The following is a 9,347-nucleotide window of genomic DNA, read 5'->3' on the forward strand; positions in this document are numbered from 1 at the left end:
ATGACGAAGGCAATGCGAAAAATCTAATCATTGGAGGCTACCGCTGATAACTCGAAAAGAAAATGCAATTATTGGTACGGTTTCTTCTATCACGTTCAAATTTTCAGACGCTGATGTCTCACCTCTTTTCAGGAAAACCAAAGGCACTCATTTAATTTATTTTGTCACTAATAAAGGATACAGCTCACTAAAGCTAAGCGTTTTGTTACAGGTATACATATTGCAACGCATTAAAACACAAGAAAAGCCGAATCAGAGTGGTAATTCCTTATGCCCCCACAGGGATATGCCACAGTCTTGAGTAACGATCGATTATGGAAGGGCTACTTTTGAAGTTTACGCAAAAAAGGGAGGAGAAGAATGAGTGAGAATACTTAGTCTGATTAGCACGCTGCTCTAAAAGCTTGTTGTCGTATTCAATAGTAAAGTAGCTTGCGTGGTTCAGGGCAATAGATCCTTTATCATTTACATGTGCAATACTTCAGTCTTGAAGCCCGACAAATTCAAACTGGAATTCTTTTCACATGCACCACCGCTCTGTTCTTTCATTGCTTATTTGTCCCGGTTGGGGGCAGTTTTACAGACAACAGTTCATTATAATTGTCTGTCCTTTAGCGCTTCGAGGGCTTATCACATGGACATTTTCCATTTCTAGCTAATTGTTTGAAAGATGTAATAAACAGGCAGATTAAGAAATATCCCCGCCTTCCTCCAGCCTGCTTTTAACTCTTCCCCTCAAAGACACACATTTACCGCTTAATTTTACTGGAGTCTCGGACTGAGATACTCGCCTGTGACGTCAGCGAGTGTGCACCTTCTTTTCACTCCAGAAAAAATGTTTAGATGGTGGTATTTCGATCTTATCCAGCCACGTTGAGAATGTTAAGACAGAAAATTTGAAGAAAATGTTAAAAAACGAAATGGTAGAACCACACAGTCAGAACGCCTATCATCAGCAGACACAGTGCAGCGACGAATGCTATCAAAAGAGGCAGAATACACAATGGGAAACCAGAGAGATGTTTCTTCTAGCTGCTAAATACTGTAATTTCATCCATTGTCAATGCGTAAAGCTCTTTGACTCTCTTCTTGTTTGTTGTTACGCACCTGTCAATTCCAACTCAGCGACAGCTCGAGACCGCAGGGAGAGCATGGCTCTCCACTAATATTGGATTCCCGAAGAATTAATTCTCCCGCTTTGAAGTCTGGGAATGACACTGACACGTCATGTAACATAAATAAAGGTGCATTTAGTCTAGCCGTAGAAGGTACAGTGGAAATCAACGCCGATTTTATTCGAGCGTGCAGGTCCATCTAATGGGGCGCAAAGACACCGAGGGAAGATCTGATGTAGAAAAATTCAGAAAGACAATTGGTGAGGCTTTTTTCCTCTTTTGCATGATTTTTTTCAACGACTGTTTAGTGGTGCGTAAACTCTCTATATATACTTCTTCCTCGTCGATAGCAGACACGGTGGCGCGGTGGTCACTCCAGAGAATTTTCATCTAATGAGAATATTACATGCTGTAGTCCACTGAACCATATTTGTTTCCTCTGAGTTTCTTAGTTCTCGCTCATTTCAAGATCAGTTTTTACTAAATGAAAACTGGACACAAATGTTGGCCGCATTTGGCGTTTCTGCATAAGCTGGGGTTAGGACCATGTTTTTTGGAAAATTGATTCCCAGACAGGACCTTAGCACACAGGACTGGGGACCGTTAAAAGCTCCCATCCAACATATACAGATTTATTATTTTTTTGGTTGATTTACGTGTTTATATCATAACACACATTGAATAAAATTTCTTCATAACTGTGATTCATTATTTAGTAGGCAGTTCATGGGAATTGAGAAATGTTCAGTTAAAAAGAGTATCAAGGGTAATATACCTTGCTATAACACCAAATTTACTAAACTTAGTGTCAACGAAATGCATGGCACTTAGAAAGGAGGAATACTAATAAGATCTTAGGAGGTAATGGATACTGATAATTCTTTGTTTAAGGATTCATATTCTGTTTACCCAGTTGTTTAAAGAGTAGATATTACTATCAAACTGATAAATGGCTATCCAGTGGATAAGTATTAACAAAATGTACTGCACTATTCATCTGATAGGAAGTTATTGAATGGATAGTGTTCACTGGTTCAACCTTTGAATTTCTAGGAATTTTTGATTAGTGTTGTATTTCCAAGTATTTATTTGTCAATATTCCTTTGTCGCATCCCTTTGATATGAAAAATTAAAGGATAATTCCAATTCAATATTTATGGCAAGTTTAAGAATGCCTATGGGCCATAAAGTTTTAGAGCAAAAGAACTCAAAATAAATGTATTCTGAGTGAAGCTTCCTTGTACTCTTAGTGGGCTCAAATGAGTCCTTTCCTCTCTGAAAAACTATTATAGAGCTACTAACATGTTGGTATATCGTCTGTTCCTCAACAGAAAATATTATCCTGTGATGTGATAGCTATTTGCATTTTCTACCTTATAGTACAGGTTTTCTTATGCCCGCTACTTTGCTTTTAGAATAATTTAAATCTCCTAGTTATCTTAGTCTTTGAATTAAAAGGCCTCCAAGATTGGATCATACAATGCCTCTTGGTGTAGACATTTAGCTTATGAACTTGATTATGGTAGAACTGACAAACCTGATTAGGAAATTCATCAAGTTGTAAAGACAGTGTTTAAAGTCTCAATTAGCTTTGTAGGTGCACTGTTTGTAAATGCTCAAATTGGCTTCTTTGCAAATGTGTTTGTTTGCTTGTTTTCTTTTCCTAAAAGTGAATGAGAGAATGGTCTTGTTGACAATAATTTGTAGTTTATTTTAGTAATGAGTATAATTGAAAGAAACTGTTTTAGTTGATATTTTTAATATGGTCATTTGTCTCAATTTTTTGCAAATTTTTAACTTTTTTGTTATTTTAAACCAGGAAAGCAAGAGTTTAAAGGCCGGAGTAAGAAGAAGACACTATCTATTCATGACAAAGCTCAGACTAGGAATCACAGGGGAACAATACAGGTGAATATATTCTTTCCCTTGGATTTTGTATATGAATTGAAAAGGCTTCAAAATATTTAAAAATTTTATATACAGCGTGCTGAAGTTGGTCGTCAGGACGCTTCTTACCTTGGCATGAAGAAGCAGTTTCCTCATTAGATTTCCATATGGTGATCCTAACTCTGTATTTTCTGGTGGCCATGAACACCTATGTACTTGTGGGAGACAAGGATATTGCCCTAAAGCCCTAGACTCTCAATTTTTTGCCCTGATTCAATTTTGGTTATAATAATGATAATGCTGAGAGTCAATGATGATATCAATAAATTATTGAAATAAATTTGAATAGACCTGCGTTATGTTGAATGATTTTTCTATGTCAATAACACTTTTTTGGAAAACCTATTATAATTAATTCAGTGGTTGAGATTATTGAAAGATTCAATCCAATTAATTAGCCTGAAAATCAGGCTCATCAACATTTTCTTGTAGCTTGAACTCTTGAAAATTATGATATTTTTCATTTAACCTATTGCTAGCACCATCAATGGAATGGCACAATGAATGTCATGGTGAAGATGTTATTGTTATTATTATCATTGCTACCAATATCGTTTTTGGTTAAGAATATATGAAAGTCATATATTTGAACTGCGGATAAAGACGTTAATGAAAGTGATCCTCGCAGTAATGTGCACTACTTAGGCAGTAGTGAAAATAAGGCCTGAAAAAAAAAAAAAAGGCCTCAGGCCTAAGTAGTGCACATTACTGCGAGGATCACTTTCATTTTAACATAAATATCGTTTTTATTAATTTTACACTTTTGATGTTTTTATTGTTCCTTTTTTGGTAACAATCCAAATGTTAGACATGATTTGATGGTACTCTGGTTTACAGATCTAATGAATGTAACCAAAGATGTTACAATTCACAGACTCAACATTTCAACACTCCTGTCTAGTGCCTTCATCAGGGGTGAACTTTATTATATAATACAAATGTTGTTGACAATTAGCCATAGACATAATTCTTTTACATATAAGGTTCCCTCTTATCCTCATGTCATGGGTTCCATGGGATGTGTCCCATGATTAGCTACTGAGTTTGGGTCAAAAGGTCAGAGTTCACTCTACATGTACAGTATTCCAATAAAAGACCCTCTGCTATTATAGATCCTCTCCCCACTGACATGTGCCCAAATATATACAAGCCAACCTTGCATTTTTCTTTAGCTTGCACAGGAATTTTGTAGCTTCAGTTTATTTCATTGTCTCCCCTTTAATAGATTGTTGTGTTATATCTACTTGTCATCCTTGCTGTCCTTGTGTCGCTGTACTTTGTATTTTACACTGTATATGCTGGCAACAAAGTCAAAAGCCACCACAGCTGACAAAAGCAGGACAGAAAAGTGTTGTAGCTGGCAGTGGTTGGACTTCAAGAGAGAGGTACATGACTTGGCTTAATTAATCAATGAAACTAACAGTTTCAACCTCCCATATTCAGTGCAGGTTTTCTTTAGATCATCCCTCTTTGTCCACTGAAGCAGTTATGCAAACTTGTGAGCTATAAGTAACATGAACCCCAGGGGGACCTGGTACCTCTGTTGCTGAAAATTGTTTAGAGAGATTCTCTTAGGAGGAGGAATCCTATCCGTCTATAACTAATGATACCAACTTCCTTGCAACCATGAAATGTCCCTGTTTTTTTGCTGCATCAAGACTGTAAGGAACTGCAAGACAGTTTTTTTTTTTTTTTTTTTTTCAAGTCATAACTCAGTTCTGTAGCCTGAAAGTGAAACAATGATACCTCTCATAGCTGCCAATCCAACAACTTCCTTTGTGTTACCCAAAAGTGACTAAGACCCCCTTTTCCAAAATTATTTGCTACATGGTAGGTTCCCCAGTTTCCAGACTTTCGTTCTTAGTTTCTTAGGTAGATACTGATAGTCAATATTTCTTTGTTTTCAAGATTTTTCTCAGTCCCTAAATACTAGAGATTCTTGTTTTCATGGTTTCAATTAATATTGGGAAGTTTTCTTCTCTAATTTCTCAAGATTCTAGTCAGTTCCAATTTTTATATATTTATTTATTTTTATTCCTATATTTTACATTTTTTATTAGTTAGCTGATAATTGTTCGAATGTTCTCATATTAAACCTAACATTTCGCCGCCAACGAAATGTTTTCATCAGTATGGATACTTCACTCTAAAGATTTTTATTTTAAGTGTACCTTCGCATAAACTGCAACAAAAACTTTAAAATTTAAAATGCAAAAATAAGTATAAATTGTTATTGTGTTAATTTTCGGCATTAGCACTAAAGCAAAATAAACACCAATCTTCACACTTTCGTTTACTGCTTCGTTTCTCCTCCTTCGCAGCACAACCTCCGCGTGGCGGGAAATGAACCTCTATGCCAGCCGTGCACATTTTCCCGCTAAAAAGCATCGCGCGCGAAGCGGCGGAGACAACGCGTCTAGAAACCTCCTCTCCCCAGGCCTCGGGCCAAAGTCTTCGCACTTCTTCCTCAACATACATCAACTGCCTGCAAGGAATTTTTTTGTAAAAGTGAAGTACCGTGGAAGTAACTGGTCTTTCATCTGCTGTTGTGACAGTTTCGTTGATGACTGTTCTGGTGAAACCCCTGCGTTGGAGTTGTGCAGTCTCCAGTTTTCTGAGGACATCATTCACAGTTGCTCGATAGTCGTGGTTGAAAACACGAATTGCGATCTTCTCGCCAGCATTTGATTCTGCAAGTAATAACAGCTTTGATCAGTCTACGACAAAGTGCGAGTTCAATAAGAAAAAGTCATACATATGGTCTGTACCAAAGCTAGGCAGAAGCCATAGCCATCGAACTCCTCGAAGTGAATTTTCAAAATACATGTATGTTATGCAGCTAAAAGAAAACGACGATAGATGAACGTATCAGGCACGTGGTGTTATGTTGATGTAACCCCAAACTTTTCCCAACTTATTAACTGAGAAATCTGCAGGAACTAAAAGATAAAATTGGTATTTTAACTCTGGATATTTTTATTAAAAGCCTATATCTTGCTTGAACGAGGACCAATGAGCATGTTGATTGTTACTTTGTGGTGACGTTTTGTGAATGACTGTGAAGACGATAAACAGAAAACAAAAATAATGTTAAATTTTCTTTTTATAATTTTGCATAGAAACCCTTACATGTAGATTGTCACGCTAATTATTGTTTCCAGTAACCAGAACACTTTGAATTGTTTTCACAACAGGGTCTCGTTGTTAAAACCCTTTTATAACCATTGACAGTTGGCAGGCTGCTGTAATGTTCTCATTTGAGTTAAAAGAAGCAGCTCTTTGCATGGTTACTCACCATGATCAGTCTGCCGTGAGCCTGTTGCAATTATGAGAAGACTGGAAACCAAAATGGTCATACACCACGTGATATTCTTCATTGATAACGCTTGTCTGAATTACTGTAAAGAAGACAAGAAACAGTAAAGGTGTTTTAGTGGACTGACACGGTTCACTGCCACACGGTTCTGGGTGTGTCACTCTGGAACAGTCGTGCGTTTACTTAAGAACCTTGTGACCAACCAAGCACTTCGCCAGTCTCGACTGCAAATCAAAGTTTAATTTGCAACCAAGCCCACTAATTTGGTTTCTAAGTTTTTCTTTAGCAGCCTTCAATTGGTTTCAACATTACGCAAAGTGTGTTTTTGCAAGACGAATGCGAGTTGTTTTGAACCATCGCTAGCGATCGTTTTCATCAATGTCGATTGAAGACCCTTTGTCTCTAAGATAGGTAATAACTATTCTTTATATAACCATATAACCATTTCACTGAATTGAATAGGGCGCTAATAATTGGAAATATCTCTAACTGAACTTATGCAAGTGAAAAAATAAATAATTATTACATCTGCACTCCATTTTATAAATGCCTATCTGATTATGGGATCAAAAATCAATTCGAACGTAAAAAAAGACGAAAATTAAAAATTTTAAAAAAATTGAAAAAAAATTCCCAAAATTGTGAACTAGCTATATACAAAGCATCTTTTTAGCGTTTCGTTCGTTGTTAATTCAAAATGGTTAATGTGAAGACTAAAGGAAAGCTTTTCTTCTTTTTTCCCATGTAGCTGTGTTGTTTGGCGCTACAAAATTGCGATTAGAGCTGTTTTCCTTCTTAAAAGTTTTCATTATTCTTATGATCCTTATCAAGAATATATTATTGTCAAGTACTAGAAAGGTCCACCACTGATATGAGACGATTTTTCAAAAAAAGAAAGCAAAATCAAAACGATTCTTACGAGATTATCTCAATTTGCTTTTACTACTTAGCGAAGTCTGTCGCAAAATCGACGTGTAGGGATATGCTCCTTGTCTTTTAGTTGATTAGAATTTCGTGTGGAGCGCACGTTCTTCAAAAGCACTTAATATACCCTACAATAGACAGATTACGGTCATAATAACACTGGTCTTACCTGATCTTTGTTTTCAACTTTGTATCCGTAAGGTAACGCTTGAAATGGAAGAACGGTGGAGGAAATTTATATGTTTTCGGCCGCCGTAATAACGAGTTCAGCCGCTTTGACAAAGATCTCGCTGGTTAATTAGCTGTCATTAATAAGGAAACGCCTGATAGCTTTATTATCACTCTTTTCAGAACTTCAAAGCCGCAATGGGCAATTTCCTTTAGAAAAATTAATTCGAGGAACTCAATTTAGGATAAGAGGTGATGACCTATTATCACCTCCTCCCAGAAAATGAATTTTCCTTAAGCTGCTGCAAGAGAGATCCTGTTTTTGCTGAGTTAATTGTTCGACGTCTTTGTTTTAACTCGGATTTGTTACAATAAATTACGTATTTTTCCCAACCAGAAAAAGATACGATAACCAAATGAGTGCGAACTTTTCGACGTTGTTTGCTTAACAGCCCTGATAAAAGACTCCATTGATGCCTTCCGTCCTGTGACGTCTTAGCACTCAAATGGTTTAATACCTCTATGGTTTTAAGCAGTTTTTGTTTCAAATATTTCACCTTTTTGGTTTGTTTTCTTTTTTTCTATGGGAGTGCGGTTAACGAATAACTATTTTACAACGTTACTGTAACACGTAGGAGTGCAACACTGCGGCCCCCAATGACCACAGAGGCTTGAGTCTATTATGGAAGTTTTTTTATTTTGATACTCATCAGTTTCGTTAATCAAATATTCACGAGGCGCATCCTGTTAGATTTTTAAAAACCTACGACTGCTACGTTTATGTTTTTCTAGACTTCTACCTTTTCTTGAACGGAAGTCAAGAGTCACTGATTTAAAATGTAATTCCACAAATTTTTTTATGTCAGCGACATTTTCTAATCAATAAGTTACAAAGTCTGAAGATTTTGATTGCCGAGGGCGTCCTCTTTGTATAGCAATGCCATCTCTGAACACGAAAGATCCAAAGTATGATTGAGGATTTTAAAGAAGTGCGGAAAACCGTAGGAGGTTGTCATTATGGTGGTAATGAAGGCGAAATGTTACGAACTGGTGTAGGAGTTGTCTCCGTTGTTGTCGGTGTGCGTGGAGAAGAATAAAAATACCGGGACACCTTCTTTATGTGATGAATTTTTGATTAGTCAAATGGTTCTTTCATTCTTAACAATGTCGGAGGTTGCAGCTAAAAGGAAAACAAACAAAGCTGCATCACCACGTGGCCTTCTAACGGAAGATTATTTATTGCTGAGAAACACCTTATGAAGTTAATAACTCGTAACACAGTGCCGCGGCTGCCTGACGTGCTCCTGTCGAACAGATTTAGTCAAGTAACTAAGAAGCTTTATATTTGCGGTCAGGTGTGTTTGTCTCAGCTGCTAAGACATAATCACGACTTGCATGACTTGGGTTTAAACTATATAGTGAAATATTAATCTTGGGCGTGTTACGTTGGCTTTACACGTCCCAACGTGAAAATTTTAGAAGGTTCCAGCTTCTAAGGCCTAATGTGACGTTTGAGTGTTTCTTGGCGGTCCAAGTATTATTAACACTTTTGTGTTGAAGTGCCATTCGAGTGCCCTTCCATTAAATGGACTTCTAATTTTGATAAAAGCGATCAAATTCTAGACTCATTTGAGCATCCTTGAACTCCCAAGATCTCTCTTTTAGCTGCTAAATATTTCCTCGTTAAGAAAGACAAAAAAAAAATAGAGAGGGAAAAAAAGTGAAAAAAAAAATGATAAGATGCTGGTTAATGTATTGACATTGTGAGAAGTTACACCTCAATCATTTCTTAAAGTTGAATGGTTAAAATAGCTGACACACTAACGAGATCATAGTAGTTCTTCCTACTGCAAAAGTGCAGTAAATAGGTAAGGTTC

The 9,347-nt window shown here is 36.7% G+C and overlaps 1 protein-coding gene across 1 annotated transcript in view; it reads left to right on the forward strand.

The window, feature by feature from the left end:
• LOC131787913 (forkhead box protein F1-like) overlaps positions 1-231 on the forward strand; it is a 1,201-nt gene extending 970 nt beyond the window's left edge. Inside the window, exon 1 of the mRNA XM_059104987.2 lies at positions 1-231. This exon is cut by the window's left edge and continues 970 nt beyond it. The gene's annotated coding sequence lies outside the window, so the exon portion shown is untranslated.
• The last annotated feature ends 9,116 nt before the right edge of the window (positions 232-9,347 follow it).

This window comes from Pocillopora verrucosa, chromosome 3 (genome assembly GCF_036669915.1).
Source record: "Pocillopora verrucosa isolate sample1 chromosome 3, ASM3666991v2, whole genome shotgun sequence".
Classification (NCBI taxonomy): domain Eukaryota; kingdom Metazoa; phylum Cnidaria; class Anthozoa; order Scleractinia; family Pocilloporidae; genus Pocillopora; species Pocillopora verrucosa.